Source organism: Carlito syrichta, unplaced genomic scaffold, assembly GCF_000164805.1.
Source record: "Carlito syrichta isolate Samal-C Ts95f unplaced genomic scaffold, Tarsius_syrichta-2.0.1 Scaffold305770, whole genome shotgun sequence".
NCBI lineage: Eukaryota > Metazoa > Chordata > Mammalia > Primates > Tarsiidae > Carlito > Carlito syrichta.
The window spans coordinates 203,756-225,995 of record NW_007249866.1 but is presented as its reverse complement, the minus strand read 5'-3'; the positions used below and the strand labels follow the sequence as shown (position 1 = coordinate 225,995).

At 34.2% G+C, this 22,240-nt stretch overlaps 1 pseudogene; it reads right to left on the bottom strand.

Moving 5' to 3' along the window:
- Window positions 1-1,803: 1,803 nt before the first annotated feature.
- LOC110596025 lies at window positions 1,804-1,914 on the bottom strand (annotated as a pseudogene).
- Between the last annotated feature and the right edge of the window lie 20,326 nt (window positions 1,915-22,240).

The window sequence follows — 22,240 nt, the reverse complement described above, 5'->3', positions numbered from 1 at the left end:
CTGCTGAAGTTAGGGTTTTCATGGTCTTGCTTTTCCAGCTTCCCTAGGTGATTTGTTAAGCTGTTAACTTGTTCTTTTTCTATTTTATTGATATATGTTTATAAAGATATAAACTGCCCTCTCAGTACTGATTTCATGGCATCCCAGAGGTTTTCTTAAGATATTTCTTCATTTTCATTTGTTTCCAGAAGTCTTTTAATTTCTGTTTTGATTTCTGCATCGACCTAGATGTTGTTTAGCATCATGCTGTTTGGTGTCCATGTCTTTGTAGGTTTGGGGTGAATTTTGTTGGTGTTGATATTTATTTTTATTCCACTATGGTCTGAGAAGATGCATGGCATTATTTCAATCTTGTGAAATTTGTTTGTATTTGATTTATGGTGGAGGGTGTGGTAAATCTTGGAGTATGTTCCATGTGGTGGTGAGTAGAATGTATATTCTGAGGTTGTTGGGTGGAGTGTTCTATAGTTATCTACTAAGTCCATTTGGTTAAGCATCAAGTTGAGGTTCTGAATCTCTTTGTTGATTTTTTGCCTCAGTGATCTATTTAGGGTTGTGAGTAGGGTATTTCAATCTCCAGCTATGATAATGTTAGAGTCAATATCTTTTTTTATTTCTATTTTTTAGTTTTTATTTTTAATGTAAAGATGTGGGATAAAATTCAGGGTTAAGTATACAAACATTGATCATGCAGGTACCCCCATTAATGAGGTATGCCCCTCCTTGCCCTAGCAGTTTTCCTCAACTGCCAATCCCAATCCCTCACCAACAGTTTCCCATTACTGCCAATCATTTTCTTATAGCATTATAATTGTTCAAGTTCCTCTTATGAGTGAGAACATATGGAACTCTGTTCTTTGTTTTTGTGATAAATCACTGAGTATGATTGACTCCAAATCCATGCAGTTTGCTGCAAAGTCCATATATTTGTCCTTCTTTATGACTGCATAATATTTCATTGTGTATATGTACCACATTTTTTAATCCAGTTCAGCTTTGATGGGCAACACAGTTGGTTCCATGTTTTTGCTATTGTAAATAGAGCTGCAATAAACATACATGTGCAGGTATCTTTTTCATAGAATAATTTGAGTTCTTCCAAGTATATTCCCAATAGGTGGAAGGTCAATTCCTAGTTCTTTCAGAAATTGCCACACTGTTTTCCAAAGAGGTTGTACTAATCTGCATTCCCACCAACAGTGTAGAAGTGTTCCTTTTCCTCCACATCCTTGCCAGCATTTGTTGTTTGTTTTATTAATGATGGCCATCCTTATAGGGATTAGGTGGGATCTCAATGTGGCTTTAATTTGCATATCTCTGATGATGAGTGAGGTTGAGCACTTTTTCATGTGTCTGTTGGCTGCCCACATATCTTCTTTTGAGAAGTGTCTATTCATCTCTTTTGCCCACTTTTTAAAGGGTTGCTTGGTTTTTCTTTCAGCGCATTTGTGTTCCTTGTAGGTCCTAGATGTTAGGTCTTTGTCAGATATACAGTTGTCAAATATTTTTTCCCATTCTGTGGGATGTCTCCCTGTTCTCTTTTTTTAAAAATATATATCGATATTTTTATATGGGGGAGAGGGAATAAAAAGCAAACAGCCCCTCTGCTGGGCCCTACTCAGGGGCAGCTTCATGTTCCATGGGATCAGGGAAGACTTTGAAGAAATAAAAGTTATTTGGAAAATCCAGTCGCAGTTGCTTTGCGTGTGGTGATGGGCAGGAGGGACAAGGCAAAGTGCGAGGGCCCCTTGTCCTCTATCTTGCCTCAGACTATGTCCTGGAGCCCTGCTGGCCGCACTGCCTTCACTCCTGCTTCTTGGGGTTGTTGATGGCTACATAGTGGTAGAGAATGATGAGCAGGAAAAGCGACATGCCCAGTATGTTGGCGAAGATGGCGAGCTACACGGTGATCATCCTGCAGGGACAGGCACAGAGGCCAGTGGCATGCTGCCCACCCGGCCGCCCCGGTCCCTCCCCCGCCCCACCCCGGCCCGACCGGCCTGTGCAGCCACACTGCCTCCCAACCACCAGCCCGGCCCCATGGTCCACGCACCCTCCTTGTTCTCTTGATGATTTCTTTTGCTTTACAGAAGTTCAGTAATTTGATGAGGTCCCACTTTTCTAACTTAACTTATTTCTTAAGGTATTGGCCTTTAGGGTTCTGGATAGAAATTGGTTGCCAGTTCCAATTTCCATAAGGGTGTCTCCTGCATTTTCTAAGATTCCTATAGTTTGAGGTTTTACATTTAGATCTTTGATCCATTTAGAGTTAATTTTTGTGTATGGTAATAGGTAGGAGTCCTGTTTCAATCTTCTGCATGTGGTCAGCCAGTTTTCCCAGCACCATTTACTGAATAGGTTTTCCTCTCCCCAGTGGTTGTTGTTGGAGTCTTTGTCAAAGATGAGTTGGTTGAGGAATTGAGGCTTTGCTTCCGGAATCTCTATCCTGTTCCATTGGTCTATTTACCTGTTTTTATACCAATACCAGGCTGTTTTGATTACTGTAGCTTCATAGTAGAGTTTGAAGTCTGAGAGTGTGATACCTCCTGCTTTGTTTCTCTTGCTAAGGATTGTTTTGGCTATTCGTGGTTGTTTATGTTTCCACATGAATTTCTGTATTGTTGCTTCCAGGTCTGAGAAGAATGATGTTGGTAACTTAAAGAGTATTGCATTGAATCTGTTGTTTTAGTTTGGGTAGTTGAATCTGTTTTTCTAGTTTGCTTAGTAGCTGCTTTATAAAAGCTAGTGCTCCTGTGTTGGGTGCTTATCTGTTTAGGATGGATATTTCTTATAGATGGATAGAACCTTTTGTCATTATGTAGTATCCTTCCTTATCTTTTTAACTTTTTGATAGCTTAAATGTTGTTTTATCTGATATTAATATTGCGACTCCTCCCTTCTTTTGTAATGCATTTACCTGGAAATTCATTTTCCATCCTCTGACTTTGAGTCTGTTAGCATGGTTTTTGGTGAGATGAATTTCCTTGAGACAGCAAATTCAAATTACTAGGTCATGTTTTAAAAATCTAGTTTTCCATTCCATGTCTTTTCAGTGGTGCATTCAGTCCATTCACATATAGGCTGATTATTGAAATGTGAGAGTTTGTTCCTGTCATGCTGTTTTTATAAGGCTATTTTGTTTTCAGTTAGGTTCTGTGTTCATATATGTGTATGTTTTCATTTTTTGCAGATATGCTGTGTGTTCTGCTGCTTCTGTGTTTGTTTGTGATCATGTATTTGTATGGCATTTCTTTTGTTTCTTTTTTCTTCTGTGCACAGCATCTTTTAAAGTATCTTTTATAGAGCATCTCATAAAATAGCATATTCTCTTAGGGACTGGATATCTGGGAAAGATTTTAATTCTCCCTCACTGATGAAACTTAGCCTGACTGGGTAGGAAATTCTTGCTTGAAAGTGTTTCTCTGAGAACATTAAAGAATGGAGATCAATTCCTTCTTGCCTGTAGTTTTTCTGCAGATAAGTCTGCAGAAATTCTGATGAATTTTCCTGGTAGACCTTGACCTTTTCCCCTCGAAGCCTTTAGAATTTTTTATTTTACACCTACTTTGTGTAGGTGAATTACTATGTGTCTAGGGGCTGGTATTTACATAAAATGTCTTGCAGGGATTCTCTGAATATCTTGTTCTTGTATAGTTATTTCTGTGGCCAGATGAGAGAAGTTTTCTTGAATGACCTCATGAGATGTTTGTTCCAGGATATTTTCTGTTTCTTTTTCTATTTCAGTTATTCTGATCAGATTTAGGTTTGGTTTCTTGATAAAGTTGCACATCACTTGGAGAACTTCTTTTTTCTTAAGATTTTTTTTCTATATTTTTAGTAGACTAGGTTAATTTCATATTTTGGTCTTTCAGCTTTGAGATTCTTTCTTCTGCTTGTTCAATTCTGTTTCCCATGCTTGTCAGTTTGTTATTTATTTCTTGGATGGAGTTCTTTATTTCTGTTATTGTTAAATATGCTTTCTTGATTTGTCCAGCTCTGTTGCAATTTCATTTAATTTTAGCCCTTGTATTTTTATTCATTCTATCTGACAATTATCTGATCTCCATTAAGTACCTGCTGGATATTTTCTTGGAGATAGTAATTGTTTGTGCCTCAGTAGCTGCTTTTTCTAGCACTGACTCTATCCTGGAGTTCTGGTTACCAACAACTTTTCATTGGTTTTTCTTCATTTGTAGCATTTCTCCTATCTATCTCTTTCACTCTATTTTCAGTGGAAAATAGAGAAGCAATTGCTTCTGATATTTGCTCTACTTTTGTCCATCCTTGAGCTGGGGCTCCAGGTTTGTTCAATTATGAAGTAGGGCTGGGAGCGGGGTGTAGTGCTCTTTACAATTTTGAGCACTTACTAGGGGATGAGGGAGTCAGAACTGCAAGGAGTCAGAACCTATTGACTGTAAGGTCATAATGTTTGCTATCTGATGAATAAGCCAGCTGGGAGTTGTTCTCTTCCTCAGTACAATATGACCTTACAGTGGGTATGCTTTCATAACCCCTGTGTCCAGAACAGGATATAGGAGGGAAAAGACAGGGGAGAAGGAAGGGAACAAAGGGAAAGGAGGAGAAAGGAAAAGGAGGAAAAAAAAGTAGAAAAAGAAAAACACACATACACACAAACAGAGAGAACAAAGAAAGATAAATTGAAGAAGGAAAGAAAAGCAAAAACCAACTGACAAACAATGCAACCAAATGAGATAATCAAACAAGCAAACCCCACCACTAGCCTCCTGCTAGGTCATTTCCACTTTCTGCATCTATTACCCAGCAGCTGGCTCAGGTTAGAGGGTGGATCATATAGGGTTCTGCATCTGTCATTGGACACCAGGGCTAATGCACTGGAGCAGTTTTCTCTGAGGCCATAAAGAGCAGCTCCAATGCAATGCAGAGATCAGCCCTGGTCTCAAGGTGGAGTTCTGTTCTGCAGAGTCTGTCCTGGAGCACTTCTATGTCCAGGTATTACAGAGTCTGCTCAGTTTCTTTGCTGGGAGCTATTCCTCCCTTTCCAATAGTTACCAGTCTCTGAATCTCAGGACCTTGTGGCAGGGCTCTGGAGCCCCATCCAATTTCTGGGTGACCTTTCTCAGATTTCTAAGCTCTAGTTCCACCTTTTTCTCACAACTTTGAGGTACTACACCAAATTAGCTATGTGCCTCTTGGAACTCATCTCTGCAGGATCTTTTCTTCAAGATTCCATGTTTTGGGAACCCTAAACTCTTCCTTTGCATCTACTGCCCCATCCTATAAGTAGTAGCTGCTTGCTATGATTATTATCTCTGCTACCTCAAAATTCTGTTTCTGCCTTTTTGAAATGTTGACGCCTCTTCAAACCATTCCCTATATTATATTCTTTAAGATTTTTTTAAAAGTGTGTAGTATCTGTTGAGATTTGAGTGACTTTTAAAATGCTGAATATTTGCTTCCTCATCAGTCAACTGCAAAACACCAAATTATCCAGGACACACACACACACACACACACACACACACACACACACACACACACACATACACACAAACACTTACTCAGTCACACAACCAAGGGTTTGGGATCTTTAGTAAATATCACTGTCCAAGAAAGTTATTAAACCTTTCTTTTTTCATATTTCTACTCTGTAAGTTTTAGATGACAATAATTTAATATCAAAACTTGTGCAATGCATTGTTAATAGTGATTCAGAGGAAATTTATAGATATATATGCATCAATAATTCACTACCTTAGCAAAATTAAGGACAAAATATACATGATAATCTTAAAATATTTTTAAAAATCAATAATATGTAAAGTATGTTTATGATAAAAGTAGCAACTATTATCTGCAAACTGTAACTAAATGAAACAACCTTAATCTTATCAGGTTGTCTACACGGTATCTACAACTTATTCTCATATTTAATAAAGTATTGGCATTATCCTCCTAAGTGTGAAATAGAAATGCAATATGTACCATACGCTTCTCTTTTAAATCCATTACTGATAACTCTAAAGCATCCAAAAAACAAGGAAGAATAAAATATATACATATTTTTTAAAAGATAAGTAAAATTATCACTATTTGTAGAAGATTGTAAAAGAATAATGTAGAAAATCCACAAGCATCTACCATGGATTTTAACTAAGAAGTGATGTTAGCAAGTTTGCTGGGTATTACTGCATATTATCTCTCTACATGTTAGTAACTAACAGAAAACAAATATATATACAGGCTTTATAAAAAGTATAAGTAAACACCTTGTATTAATTCTGAGTAACTTTTTGTAATGCCTTAAAATTAAAGCCTAGGCACTATAGATTAGATCAATAAAAGAACCTTAATGAATGCCAGTACACTTGCCTTGAAAGAAATGTTAAAAGGAATTTTCAGACATAAGGAAACTATATAGGTTAGAAACCTGGATCTGCATAAAGAAAGGGAAAACATACAAAAATGAATAAGTGAAGTAAAGTAAAAAGCTTTGCTTTTCTTATTGTTAAATAAGTAAAGAGAGAACAGTTTGTTCAAAATAATAATAGCATCAGTGTATTCAGTGATAAATGTTTATGGATATATGCGCTCATATTTAAGTGAAATGAATGACAGCTATGGCACAAAGAACAAGAAGGCATCAGTAATAACTTGCTATTACAGAATATACTACCTATGATGTGGTATAGTCTTACTTGTATACTGATTTGGATTAGTTGTAAACCTAAGTTGTAAACTCCAGTGCAACCACTAAAAAAAGTATAATTGTTATAATAAAAAGTGAAAGAAGATAAAATCATATAAAATTCTCAATAAAAATCACAGAAGACAAAAATATGGAAGATAAAAATAAAAACATAAAGACGAGAACAATAAATAAAAACAGTCACAAAATGATGGCTATGAATCCAAATATATTAATAATTATCTAAATGTTAATGATCTATCATCTTTGATTGATAGATGAAAATGATCAGAGTGGATCAAATAAAAGACTCAACTATGTTCTGCAAGAAATGCACTTTAAGTATATAAGGACACCAAAAAGATTGAAAGTAAATTATTAAAGATAGTCAGTAAATAACATTAATCAAAAGAAATTTCAAGTAGTTATATTAATTTCATACAAATAGACGTCAGATCAAGGAAACTTTTCAGGGATAAGGAACAGCATTGCCTAATAACAAAGGAATCAATGCTTCAAAAAGATACATTGGTAATGTGTATGAACCTAAAATTACAGTGTAAAAATATGTGAGGCAAAAACTGGCAAAACTACCAGGAGAAATAGATGAATTCATGTTCATAACTGGAGATTGCAATACTTCTCTATTAGACATGGACAGATCCAGCAGGCAGAAGATCAGTAAGGGCATATAGTTGGACTCAACAGCATCAGCAATTGACTGTACATAATTGAGATTGATAGACTACTTCATCCAAGAACAACAGAATACACACAAAACATTCACATGGAACATTCACACAGAACACATTCTGGGTCATAAAACACACTTTAACAAATTTTTGAGATGTCAGACCACAATGGAATTAAACTAGAATGCAATAACAGAAAGATAACTGGAAAATTCCAAACCCCTTGGATATTAAACATCACACTTCTACGTTGCCCATGGGTTAAATAAGAAATATGAAAAGAAATTTTTAAATATTTTGACCTAAATGAAAGTAAAGCATAATTTATCAATATCCACAGGATACAGTAGCAGCAGTGCTTAGGCAGAAATTAATAGCATTGAGCACATATATTTAAAAAGAAGAAAGATCTAAAATCAATCATCCAAGCTTTCACCTTAGGAAACTAGAAGAAAAGAAGAGCAAATTAGATCCAAAATACATAGAAGGAAAGAAATAATAAAAATTAGGGCAGAAATCAGTGAAATTGAGGATAGCAAATTGATAAAGTCAACAAAATCAGAAGCTGGTTCTTTAAGAAGATCAATAAAATTATCATTATTAAAATTGAGTTAGGTTAAGGAAAAAAAGAGATAACATGTAATTAATATCAGAAATTAAAGAAAAAATATTGGTTCAAATTTCAATAATAATAAAAAATGTATTATGACCAACTCTATGCCCACAAATTTGACAACCGAAGGTCCCACAGTTGAGTAGTGAACCTGGAGCTCAACTACAGGCCAGATTGTCTGATTCTGGAATTCTAAACACTATACTATAGCCTACTTTATAGTGAATCACTGGGAATCAGGAGTACTATGAATCTCTTACAGGAAAAAAATAAAATAAATAAAAAGAAAATTAGCAAACATAGCCAGACCACAAAGAATGCATCCTGGAAGATTTAATTTACGTAAAGACAAAAAAACAGGACAGACTAACTGTGGGGATAAGATATCAGAATAGTGGTTACCTTTATAAGAGGTGCGTATTGACTGGGAAGGGGATTAAGGAGCCTTCTGTATACAAGAAGTATTTTTATATTGCTCTCAATATTTTGATGGTTATATACATAGTGTGCACAGTATAACAGTATATTCAACCGTTAGGTTTTATGAACATGACTGGTTGTACTCATAAAGTTCCTTTATTTCTGACTTCCAGTCTCCTGTTAAGTTTATCCAGTGGGGTCCCATAACTTCCCTAGTCACTCTTGAGTAACAAAAAAAAAGTCCAATTACTTTAAGTTGCATAATAGAGTCTCTATTCAGTAATTAAATGCTCATCAAGGTAATAATCAGTAAAATTTTATTTGAGTTGAAGCTTAAATCAGGTTGGCTGACTGTTGCGGGGGAAGGGGAGCATGGTCAACCCTTCCTTCTCTCATTTCCTTTATTCTGTTGGTTAACTTAATTTCAAGGAACATACAAACTTAGATCAGGGAAGGAGGATAATTCGTACTTGATTCATAATGTCATGGCAATCTGGAAACCTTGCTTCTTGGGCTTGATCAAGGTTTACTACTGACTCTGGGTACATTTCCTGCACAATGGTACATTTCCTGGTGGTAACTTAGGTAGAGCTTAGATAAGGGTACAAATGAAACTACATAGCATATTACTAAATATTTAACAGTAATAAATCAACCTCATAAATTGCTAAATAAAATCACTAAATAAAATGTTAACTTACCAACCTTAAAATATAAAACTATCTTTTTAAATGATTTGGAAACATATTAAGGAGGTTTTAATTTATTTACTCTTGTTCATGTCTGGGTAGGTTTTTGGTTGTTTGGCAATATTTAATGAAAAACAAAATATAGACACACAGTTCATACATTATAGTCTGTTACAACTACTCAACTTTGTTGTTGTAGCACAATAGCAGCCATTAATAATAAGTAAACAAAAGGTAAAACTGTGTTTTAATAAATCTTTATTTACAAAAGCAGGCAGTGGAATGTAGTTTGCTAATCCCTGACTTAAACAATTAAAACATTGAAAAGCACACTATATCTAAATAAAGTGTTTATTCATTGTTATTGCAAATGTTAATTTTGTAAATGTAAATGATTTTTAAATCTTATTTTTTTGATATGTTCTTTAGCAAGTTCTAGTATTTAAGATCTATCTAGTAGTCATTGTAAAGGATCGGAATTACATTTCACACCAGACTTATACATATACAAATTTAAGAATAATATAAATTGTTTTATATTTCCTCAGACATGATATGTGATTTTTGCAGAAACCATACTAATTTGTAGGTACCTCTTGAACAATGGTTCAAAACACAAAAAGATGCAAGAAAATGGAAATGATATTTCATTATGCAATTTCTATTGAATTTATGCTATCTGAACAGAATGATTTGACAGGTTAATTTACTTGTCTTTTCTTCTACCCAAGCTCTTCTGTTGCTCAAATTCTCCCTATATGCAGAAACATTATCCATCTCTAATATTGGCAGTGATAAAACTCTCCGATTTTCCTGGATGGCATTTGGATGAAGCTGTCTTTGTTTTGAATGCATCCTATAAAAGTTGTAGTGAAGCATTGCTCTGCAACCTGAATCATGTTGGTCAGGATAATGGATGTCTCTGGTTACAGTTGTCCTATGCCAGTGCTGAATGTTGGATCCTGAGCCACAGAGAGGACGAGACTCTTACTTTTTTTTTTTTTTTTGAGTTGGAGTCTCACTCTGTCGCCCAGGCAGGAGTGCTCATGGCCACTGTATCCTCAACCTGCTGTGCTCAGCCTTCCAAGTATCTAGAACTATAGGTGTGTGTCATCACATCCAGCTAATTTTTTGATTTATTGTAGCAATGTGGTCATGCAACTTGCCCACTCTGGTCTCAAACCCCTAGGCTCAGACAATCCTCTCACCTCCGCCTTACAAAGTGCTGGGATTACAGTGACGAGCCACCATGCCTGACTGAGACTCCTACTTTACCAAAATATGGACAACTTATTGCTGGCTCCAAATGCCTTTTTTTTTCTCCCTCTAAGTCATTGTTTTTCAAATCCCAAACCTACTTTTGCATGAGAGAAGCTTATTGTACGTGAGTCTAACTTGTGAATGTATATCCACAGGATTTGCTTCACCACTAACCATTGTTATGTAATAGGATTCTGAGTGATGGTTGGAATTGTGTATTCAAGAGTCTGTTTTTTAACTAAAATCTCCCCCAGACAATCTTCCTGTGCAGCCAAGTTTGGGAACCACTGACGTGGATCATTCAAGAAAAAGAGTTGAAGAAGCCTTAAAACCTTGATATTACTCTGTCTTACATAAGATTATTTCCTTAAGGAGACTATTCTTACCTTAGCTATATTACTATATTTGACACTCAAGGGCTTCTCAGTCAGCATCTTACCCTGCAAAGGCAGCCATAATAGTGGCTCAGTAAGATACACTGACCAGGAGCCAAGGCTTTAAAAGATTGTTTTAAGAGCAAAAATATACTGTGTGAGGCCAGGCAACTTGAACAGCTACTGGAAGCTCTTGGAAATGATTGTTTCTACCCTTGGGAGTGACCACATGATGATGTTCTTTCCCATGGTGTGGGTACTTAAAGTTGCTGGGATCCATGAAAACTGTTCTTAATGTCTCAACAACTGATGAGTTCTAGTCTCATGTGTTACCCTATATTATTCCGATCATTTCTCTTATTTGGTTTTGTAGCTATCTTCTGAATTCTGTACCTTCATTTGTGTATATACATCTGTAGAGTAGAGACTTTGCCTAATTTATCATTGTATCCTTATTACACAGCACAGTGCTTAATCTATAATAGATGCTCAATAACAAGTTAAAACAAATATTTAATAAATATATGTGCTGTTAATGATAATAAACTTTACTCAGTACCATTGCTGCCTGCTGCTGAGAAAGCCTTCCCTCACAAGGGCAGGAACAAAGAAATATTTGCTCCCATTGTTGGTAACTTTACTTAAAGGGGGTTGTTATTTGCAATAGCAGATTGAGTGTTGCATTGGGGAAATCTCTGCTATCCTAAAGGTGTTATTTCTATTGTCTAAACAATGGGCAGAAGTCAGGCATTTTAATCTGAAGTTTCTTCCTTTCTTATATCTTAAGCCCTATAAGGAAAATTAGGAGGTTGGAAATTCAACCCAACCTGGAAAGATGGGCTTACACATGAGTTTTTTTTTTCCCTGTGATCCATGTAAATCTCATAATTATAAAGTTAAACAATTTTTAAAGGTATACTGAGCTATTTCAATATGTGGAATATAAACCCTGTGTTTCTTTAGAAATAGGTCATAGGCATTGGTGGTGATGGAGTGATGCTAGCTCTAAAAAGAGAAGGTTCCTGTGAAGGATTATGCCTTTGGAACCCTCGGCTGCAGATCTACTTAAAACTCTGAATTTGAATTACATTAGATTGTTATTGAAAATTGTTTCAGACCATCTCTTTTTGTACTTATTTTATTCTATTATTAAATCCAGATTTAAAAGGCTCCCTAGTTTCTTTCTCAAAGCACCTCCTCATCCTCTTCACCTCTAGCCACTCCACCACTTTCTCTTTCTCCTATGCTTTACCTGCCATCTGGAACCACTTCCCTGCCTCTCTGGACTTAATTGACTCTTTTCAAATCACATCTCTAGCCCCCATCTCTCCATCAGCCTTATGACTCCTAACCTTAAAGAAACAATCAACCTCTTTCCCTAAGCCTTGCTGTTTCCCTCTGCTGAAGTTCTTCTTGTTCTATCTAGCCTCTCCTGTTCTTCTCCACTGAAGTGGTTATTGGTAATCTGTATGCTATTGCTTGTTTCTTTTTTAAGGCTATTTAAAGAAGCAACTGCAATCGTTGCATTGTTTCCAATACACGTGTCCATGTGTACAAAGCCACACAGAAGCGTATTTAATTGTGTTGCATCTTATATAACCAGTATGAGTCACTGAAGTAAAACCCATTACGGAGAAATTACTCTCTAAGGAGTTATAATATTGCTCTTGGGTGACTTCCTTGTGGTCAGGAAGCAGAGCTGCACTTCCTAGATTCAAAATTGGCTTAAAAGGCTCAGAGAGTGAATTTCAGTTGTGTTGTAGTTGTAATATGCACATAATCTTACAGAAAGAATCAGCCAGCCCCATCAATGACAACAAAAATCTTTTTTTTGAACTTTGATTTAAAATATTTAATCGAATAATTAAAACTCAGAACAAAAGATCTTTACAAGTTAAAATAATTATTAAAATCTATTATAGAAAGATAGCTGAGCAAAAATAGTTATTTGTAACTCATTTATTAAACTACATATAATAATATTAGTTAAAATATGTTATCCTTTATTTTCCTTGTATTTGGAGAAAATTTGAATTTATCATGAGAATACTATAAGGGATTCTGTTTAATCTTTAGTTAGGTTTTGTTTATTGGTAACCCAGAAGAACTTAAAATAATTTAACAATAGTGTTAAAAGAATAAATGTACAATCTCTTTATGAAACTTTACTATGAAAAAAAATCTGGTCAATGTGGAATTCAGATGTTACTATATTATTCCAGTTTGCTATACTTAAATATCTTGTTTTGAAAATAAAAATATTGTTGTGGTCTAATTGAGCTGCTATAACAAAAAACTGTAGAATAGCTAGATAGCTTAAAAAGACCAGAAATGTATTTGCCATCGTCCTGGAGGCTAGGAAGTTGAAGAGGAAAGTGCTGGGAGATTTGGTGTCTGATGGCGCCCCATTTCTTGATTCATAGAAGGCATATTTTTCCCACATCCTCACTTGGAAAAGGGAACAGGCAGCTCTTTGGGGCCTTTTTTATAAGGAAACTAATCCCATTCACCTGGGGTCTGTCTTCATGATTGAATCACCCCCAAAAGACCCTACATGCATCCCAATACCATCACATTGGTGATTAGTTATCTACATAAAAAAATTGGGGAGAGACACAAATTTTCAGACCATAGCAAATATGTAGATTGAAAACATATAATGAGGTCTTACATGTTTTTTAGCAACCTAGAGAAAATATTTTGATCTTCATTTTAAGTTCTGCATCATTGTGCAAGACAACTGAAATAGGACTCTGTGATATTCATATACTGGAATTTCATATACTTCTTGAAAACCCATAAAATCCACTCCTACAAAGTAATTTTTGAGGAAAATATTTCTCATAGTGTTGGAAGCTACAACAGATGATTGTATTTTTTAACTGAAAATACCATGCTCTCTGCTTCCTCATAAAATCACTATTAGTTGTAAAAAGAACACTACAAAAAATATTTAAATGAAATTAAATCTTTAATTAGTTTTTGCTTTCATTTCCAGTGAAATAAATTAAAATGAAATGCTTTAAGGTCCGTATTTTAAATTATTTGTATTGACTTTTTGATGAACAAATAAAGTCAAATGAGGAACATGAACACATTTGGGTAAAATTATTGTATTTATTAAACAAAGACTTATTGCCAGGCATACATGCTAGTGACCAGAGGTATCAAAAACAGCCTTCCAGCCTCAAAGATGCCTGTGGTCTATCAAAAAAGAAAACCTCCATGGGTCATAATAAAGGAATCCAAGCAAAAGGTAAAAGTGATATGCTAAGATGTGACAAAGTTCAGAAAAACAGCATATTAGTTCATATTTCTGAGCTAAGTTTCTCCCATTGGTGAAGCATAAAATTTACAACAAACAGCAGTTTGTTATAGCATCTCTTTCATGATAGTTCAGTCAAGACTTAACTGAAAAAAGGCATTTAATGCACATTCTGAGAAGTGATAGTTACTTAGGATGTATCAAATTTGTTTTATTTCTATCTTTTTCGTGCTCTGATCCACTTTTTGCTCTTCATCTTTGTGAATTACATTTGTTAGGATTTTATTTGTTAGGGGAGCACTTCATGCACAGATGGGCTACAGTCTCACCTGTTGGCACTAGCTCTGTTTGTGATAGAAATTTCCCCAATCTTTTCTTTTTCTTTTTCTTTTTCTTTTTTTTTTTTAACCTTCAGGCTTGTTACAGGATAACACAGGGTGCTATCATTGACTCTCATCATGGCAAAGCAGATGCTCCCCGGCCTTGTGCAATCCCCACCTGCACTACTCTGGATGTCCCTGACCGCAAGACACACAGTCAAGAGGTCCTAATGTCTGTCACTTGTGTTCTCTAAAAGTGTAGTGCCTATTTTTCTTTGTCTGCTTTAGACTGTCACATTAAGGGGAAACAGTGTATGAATGCCAACTAAAAGAAAAGCAACTAAAATCAGTAGGCATGCCTTTTTAGTTACAGAGAAGTCAGCATTTAATCCAGACTTAGTGCCTTGGTTTTCATTCAAAATTTACAGCAGACTTTTACACAGATAAATGAATCTACTGACAAGACCCTCTGGGACACTGAACCATTATTTATAATTATCAGTAAAGTGACTTTTTCAAATTGCATGTACCTTCAACTATTTTCAAAAAACTTAATACTTAATTTATTATGCAGAATATTTAAGTTATAAGTAAAAATAGTATTAAATTGATTATCCTAAATCTAAATAAATGAAAATGAGAAATGTAATCAGGATGAAGATTACTATGTAGGTCATTATTATAACATTTTTCAATTATGGAAAATAAAAACTATTTATATTTTTAGTTATATAATTGCTATCTTAAGTTATTTCTTTGTACTCAATTCCATTTGAAAGTTAAATCAAAAGATAAAAATTGTTAGTATCCTATTTAAGAGAAAGGTAAAAAAGAGAAATATAAGTTAGAGACTCAATAAATTAAAGGTTATTCAATTTAAAACTTAGCCATAAGAATATTAATATATTTATTAAAATATTTGTCACATCATAAATTAAAACATGTTCCTCTTTGATAAATGATAATGTTATAACATAGCGGGCCTGAGTGGGTTGGGTGTATTTGATTCTGACTTATAAGTAATATATTTTATAATCTGCCATTAGAAAAGAATCTATTTGGTGGAAGTGAAGTCTTTGGAATTATAATGTAATTTGCAAATATATGGGTAAACAAAAATAGGAAATGTACACCAGCCCATGCACATAAAGAAAATGAATGTTACCAAAATAAATATTATTTATGCAAATGAGCAATAAATAATACAGAATAAATTAGCAATATTATAGACAAAATCTTAAATTGATAAATTATGCTCTAAAACGTCTGTATTTGTGTAATTTATCATAAATTTCAATTATTAAAATGGAAATGTAATTATTTCCATTTACAAATATTGGTGATTTTCTCATCTTTAAGGGAATAGGAAACTTAGCAATAATTTGTTATATTCTTTTTTTTTTTTTTTTTTTGAGTTGGAGTCTCACTCTGTTGCCCAGACTGGAGTGCAGTGGTCGCTCCCGGCCACAGTAACCTCGACGTGCTGGGCTCTGGCAATCCTTCCAACTCAGCCTTCCAAGTAGTTACAGGCATGGACTACCACACCCAGCTAATTTTTTGATTCATTGTAGAGATGAGGTCTCGCTGCCCACGCGGGTCTTGAACCCGCGGGCTCAGGCAATCCACTCACCTCAGCCTCCCAAAGGCGTGGGATTACAGGCTGAGCCACCGAGCCTGGCTGTTATATTCTTTAATTTGAAATATTATAGTTAACTCTACATTTCAAAATGAGCATAAAATTATAAAATTATGGCAAATCTAATAATTAAAAATACAATCATAGACTCTTCAGGAAAAAATGTTGATTTCTAATTTGACAAATAATTGTATATACTTATGAGCTACAATGTGATGTTTTGATGTATATGTACATTGTAGAAAGAGTCATTCAAGCTAATTAATACTATTGACTTGACTATATGATGGCATTATCTCCACAGAAGTTAGAAAAATCTACTTCAAAGTTAATTTTAATTAAATTATTCAAATTAAAATATTTCATTTATACAAGGTATAAAGATAAAGTTTATGAACCTAACTTTCAAATGTATTTTGAAGTAATGGTTTTTGTTGGTCATTTCATTATAAACATGTTTATACAATTTTAAGAGATTTTACTTTCTACTTACAAAATATCTTACAATTGAAAAATGTAATTTGATTTTTTTTTCTTTGTGGTAAATTAGCAAGTTATATCGCATTCTGTAACATATGTACATACAAAGTGAATAATTTGAAGAAGGCAGTTTTCCAGTTATAAGACTAAGGTAGTACATATAGCCAGGAAAAGTCAAGAATTAAGTAAAGAAACAATTGCTAAATTCATCTATCACTACAGAGTAACCAAGTAACTTAATTTTGTTTCTTTTTTTTTTGAGTTGGAGTCTTACTCTGTCGCCCAGACTGGAGTGCAGTGGCTGCTCCCGGCCACCGCAGCCTCGACCTGCTGGGCTCCAGGGATCCTTCCACCTCAGTCTTCCAAGTAGCCGGAATTACAGGCATGCGCTACTATGCCTGGCTGATTTTTTGATTTGTTGTAGAGATGAGGTCTCGCTGCCCAGGCGGGTCTCGAACCCACGGGCTCAGGCAATCCACTCACCTCAGCCTCCCAAAGGCATGGGATTACAGGCTGAGCCACCGAAGACAATTTGTTATGAGCATTTTCTTTTTGGTTTGGAGTTAAAGAAAATAACCATTTACATATGTGTTTTAATTATTTTTCTATATAAAAAATATAGTGTGTGTGGAATCTTGCCCATGCATGAAGGCAAAGGTAATTACCAAGAATTTTAAAGTGCCATATTACTTTGTGTAGCTGAAAATATTCTGAAAGTTGCAAATGAATATGAATAGATTGTTTCGTTTTTTATTTGTTTATTTTGTTATTTCATATGCCAAGGTAGAAAGTCAACAGAAGACTTTCAACATATTTTCCTTGTATCATCTCAGGACACCACTCAAATATCATTGATTTACAATCAGTCAGTTAATGTAAAATTGTGTGTCACAAGGTAGAATTAAAAGTGTTAAGTGGAACTGACTTGCTGAGAAAAAATAAAGTTAATCATATTTGACTGTGACTTCAAGAAATGTTGAAAATCTTAGTAGTGACAAACAAGAAACTGAAATTATTTATGAAGAACCAGGAAACATACGAGCCAGTGGGTGGTGTGAGAGTCATTTACAATAAAAAGGCATAAAGGTCATTCCCATGAAGGAATGACTAAAGTTCAGCACAGACTAGAGTCCAGGGTACATTGTATTAGCTTCATATTGGAAAAGAGAAAAGGAGACAGCACTGGAAAGAACTGACTGCTTGTTCATATCAGATATGCCAGATTCTTCTGGTGACCATGCCGCTCAAGCTTGCTGAGACTGTGCTGTGTTTGGTTTGGATGGTTTGTTTTGGTGCCCCCTGAGTCTCATGTTGAAATCTCGAGTTAGGGACTGGAAGAAGGTATTTGGCTTAGGGGTGGTTACCTCATTATTGACTTGGTGCCATCCATGCACTAATGAGTAAGTTCTCCTTCTATTAAGTCTGTCCACACTGGTTGTTAAAAAATTCTGGCACCTTCCCCTTCTCTCCTGCTTCTGCTCTCTCTATGAGCTCTGCACATGTAAACTTCCCTTCACATGCTGCCATGAGAGGAAGCAACCGGAAGCCCTCACCAGAGCAGATGCTCATGCCATGTTTCTTGTACAGCCTGCAGCATCCCCATGAGACAAAGAAGCATCTTTTCTGGTTTGGGGTTCTTATTAAGCAAACTGATCAGGCCTGTAAAGAAATACAATAATCTAAGGTAATGTTGAAAAGATTTGAGCATATAAACTGCAGCGGGAATAGAAAGACATTGTGGATGACACATGAATAGCATTTGGTGGAGGTTTAAAGGTGGGAGAGAATCTATGAAAAAACCTGGGTTTTTGAGTTTCTTAATCAGTTGTATCAAGTTATCTTAATAGAAGACAATGGAAGTGATATTAATGAGATCAAGTTTATTTACATATTAAATGCGATTGCTCGGCAGGAGAGACATTCTTATAGCTCACTCATTTGGAACTGCGGAAATTTTGCCTTCCTCAGAGTATGACTGGGAATTTGTGATCATTGTGAGAGGGGAAGGGTGTGAGGAAAGTAGAAGCCAAGGACGCTGCTAAACATAGAACAATGCACCCGTTACTTGATCCACAGGAAACAATTTATCCAACTCATATTGTCAATAGTGCAAAGGTTGTATCACGTAGGTAGTTCAAAGTCCAATTAAAAATGAGTTTGGGAGCATCTCCACGAAAATAAATAGATTGAGTCATTGTGGTATACGGATGTGTGAGCGAGCACCTTCTATATGCCAGGCACTGTTCTAGGAGCTGGGGATACTATGTTGAACAAGACAGAAAAGATGTTGCCCTTGGAAAAGTCTCTTTCTATTCAAGGGTTAGACAATATTTAATAAGATACATAAATAAAAAAATACCATGTAATTTCAAAAGTTATGAATAAAATATAAGCAAGATGATAAGATAAAGAATGACAATTTGGGAGAGATTAATTCAGAATGGGAGATTGAGGAAGACCCTTGATCTAAGGATGATCCTTTAGCTGAGACTTAATAGCAAAAAGTTTCAGCTAAGATAATAGTCACTTAAAATACCAAGTTTGTTTTGACTATGAAACTTGGAATGTATTACATAGGTCAGGGCTTCAGGTGAAGTATGTAAGCTTATGTAGAATTGGTAGAAGCAGCAAATTTAAAAAAAAAGAAAAGAAAATCCAAGACTGCTTTGGTTCGTGCCTAGAAGAATACTTAGCAAAGCCATTACAATTCAAAGCAACATCTCTCCCCAATCTGTGGAGTAATTCTATGTGTATTTAAACAATCTGATAAGCAATCTGCATTCTTTATTTAAATAATATAATTTTGAATTTAGCCCGGAAAGCAGAGATTTAGAAAGATACAGAAGTGGCAGGTATTACCAAAGAAAAGGCCCCTTTGTGGAATTCAATCATTACCACCATTTAATTGACTGTCAAATCTGTATATAAATCCAGTTAAATATAGTGGATATAGTTTTAGCAAAAAGGCAAGTTTATAAAATGATCCCTAGTTTAACAAGTGATACTGCAAAAATATTAATGTAACTGAAAAAACTATATAGAAATATAAAGAAATGTTCAGACATAAAACTCAAAATCTATTGCAGACTTTTGGTTTTTAATATATTTTTATATGTTTGTTTTATCAAGTTATATTGTCTAGGAGTCATTGCTGACTGAACTAAAGTTTTCTGAAAATCCATAGTGAATCAAGGATATTGATATAAACTATTAACTATGTCTCCTTCCCACTCTTATCAAACTTCTTGTCCTTAAACTTCAGCATCAATGGCTCTTTTCCACTGTTGTTTTCCGGACTATTTTGATTTATGTGGAATATTATAATTTATTTTCAATAAGTTCTAATAATGTTATTCGTAAAAAAAAATCTATTTAGCTCAAAATTTCCTTCCTAATTAAAATTGCTTGCAGGAAAATAGTTTTCTTAATCAATCCATAATGCATCAATAGATTAAATTACTTTTCTGTAGAGGAGTAAATCTGTATTATAAGTGTAATATAGAGTGGATGATTTTGCATATATTACATTTCAAAGTACTTATATTTATTATTCTTCACTTTATCTATACAAAAGTGTTGAATGGCATTACCTAATTTGGTCATCATCATCCTCTCCATGGTTGTATAGATCGCTTGGGGATTTATTTTTTCATCATAAAATGGTTTACTTTCTAATGCTCAAAGCATAGATAAATATAAAATAAGATTAATATTCAACCCCTGAATCACTAGGAAGAGGCTTATAATTGTGGAAATAATTTGTACACTGTAACTAGCAATGTAAATGTTAAAGGTTAATTTACAATTTATTGATTTATGCTGAAATATTTGTATACTGTGTGCAAGTTAAGATCATTACAAGGGAGGTCATAACAGTGACAATAAGACCTCTGAGTGTTACATTCCCTAAAGAAAGCCAGAATCATCAGCCTTTAATACCACCAGAGGCAAATGTTTGTTTTTTAATTTTTATTGTTAAGATGTGGGGTACTATTAAGACAATTGAAGATGTCAACCCAACAGAATGGTCAAGTGATTCAAGTAAGAGTGCACTGAGCAAAAAAGCTAACATTGTTTTTTGTATAAACAAGCCCATTTTTGTACATTTTAGCAACTTTCTTATATATGTCAAAAGATACTTCAATGTGGATTTCATATTAACTTGGTAATCTCGGCAATTTATATTTTTCATCAAGGCGCAAAGACTATTTTCTTCATTTAAGTGTAAACATGTAATATGTTAAAGGTATAGTTAGTCCTTTTATATTAAATACATTGAACAAATTATTATAATAAGATTGACTTAGTGAATAAATGTATTTAATCTGTTAAAATAATTACATGTATACCACAATAAAACCATGCTGGTATTTCAGGATAATAGAGCTCACTGTACCTAGACAACTTATCTAGGGAGCTCATAAGATTTATCTGATGAAAAAGAGAAAACTTAGAGCTATATATGTTAAGTTATATATGTATCACCTTATACATATACTCAACTTATTTCCTTTGAATAATTTTATTTTCTCTCTACATTTTTATTTAAAATTATTCTAATTCATTTTCCAACAAGTAGCTTTATTATCACTCAGCCATGTACCTAGCTATAGGTACTTATACATTTTGAAAAGTGGTATGAGAGGCCTTTATTTAAATTGTATTGACAAAGACTTATGTCCTTGTATTGTATCTGCTGCATCCTTAAATGAACATGAAAATTTTGAGAAGACTGCCTTTTAGTCCATCAAATAAACCTCTGGCCCTGATAACAATATTTGCACTTCTCAAATTATTTGTCATTTTAAAATTATCAATTGCCTGAAGAAAACCTTTGCAGACATAATTCATGCTTGATAGATATCTGGCATGAGATAGCATAAAATGTTTTCTAAGTCAACAATAAATGACCACAATAGAATATTATTTAGCAATAAAAAAAGCAATGAAGTACTGATGCATATTTCAACACGGGTGGACATCAAAAGTATTTTGATACATGATCAAAAATTAGATTGTTTTGGTCACACAACTCTGTGACTATTTTTAGAAAACATTGAATTATACATCTTAAATCAACAAATTTTATAGTAAGCAAATTATATCGCAATAAAGCTGTTATTTAAAAATAGCAATGCATGAACAACATTTTAAAATGTATCTATATTGATTATAATATATACTAAAGAATTTTTCTTATTTTGTTATTGTTTTGTTAGAGTTTTTTTTTTCCACCCCCAGTTAATGGACTTTGAGTACTCCATTTAATTCTATACAAGTGTGAAGACGTCTTTTTAAAATTAAGGACTGATAAACATAAAGATTATACAAAACTAAGTAGGCCTAAATTCTTATAGCACTATAATTAAACTTACAAGTTTAGAATGTTTATTGCTGTTTTATATAATGGGTTACTCCGATATATTGTCCACTTCTAATTAGGATGTTTGGTTTTTTTTAAGTTGTGAATTTTAAGACACTTTTTGTATATTTTGAATACAGGTCCTTTGTCAGATATGTCTTTGCAAAATTTTATTATCCCAATCTGGGGCTTGTCTTTTCATTGTCTTATAGTGCCTTTTATGAACATAAGTTTTTAATTTTAATGAACTCCAACTTATCCATTTTTTTCTTTCATGGAGTATTTTTTGGGGATGTGCTTGAATAGATACTTCACCAAAGAATATATATAGTTATCAAATAAATAAAAAGATGCTTAACATTATATGTCATGAGGAAACTGCAAAATAACACAAAAGATGCTATGACATACCTATAAGAATAACTAAAATCCAAAACACTGACAATACTAAATGCTGATGAG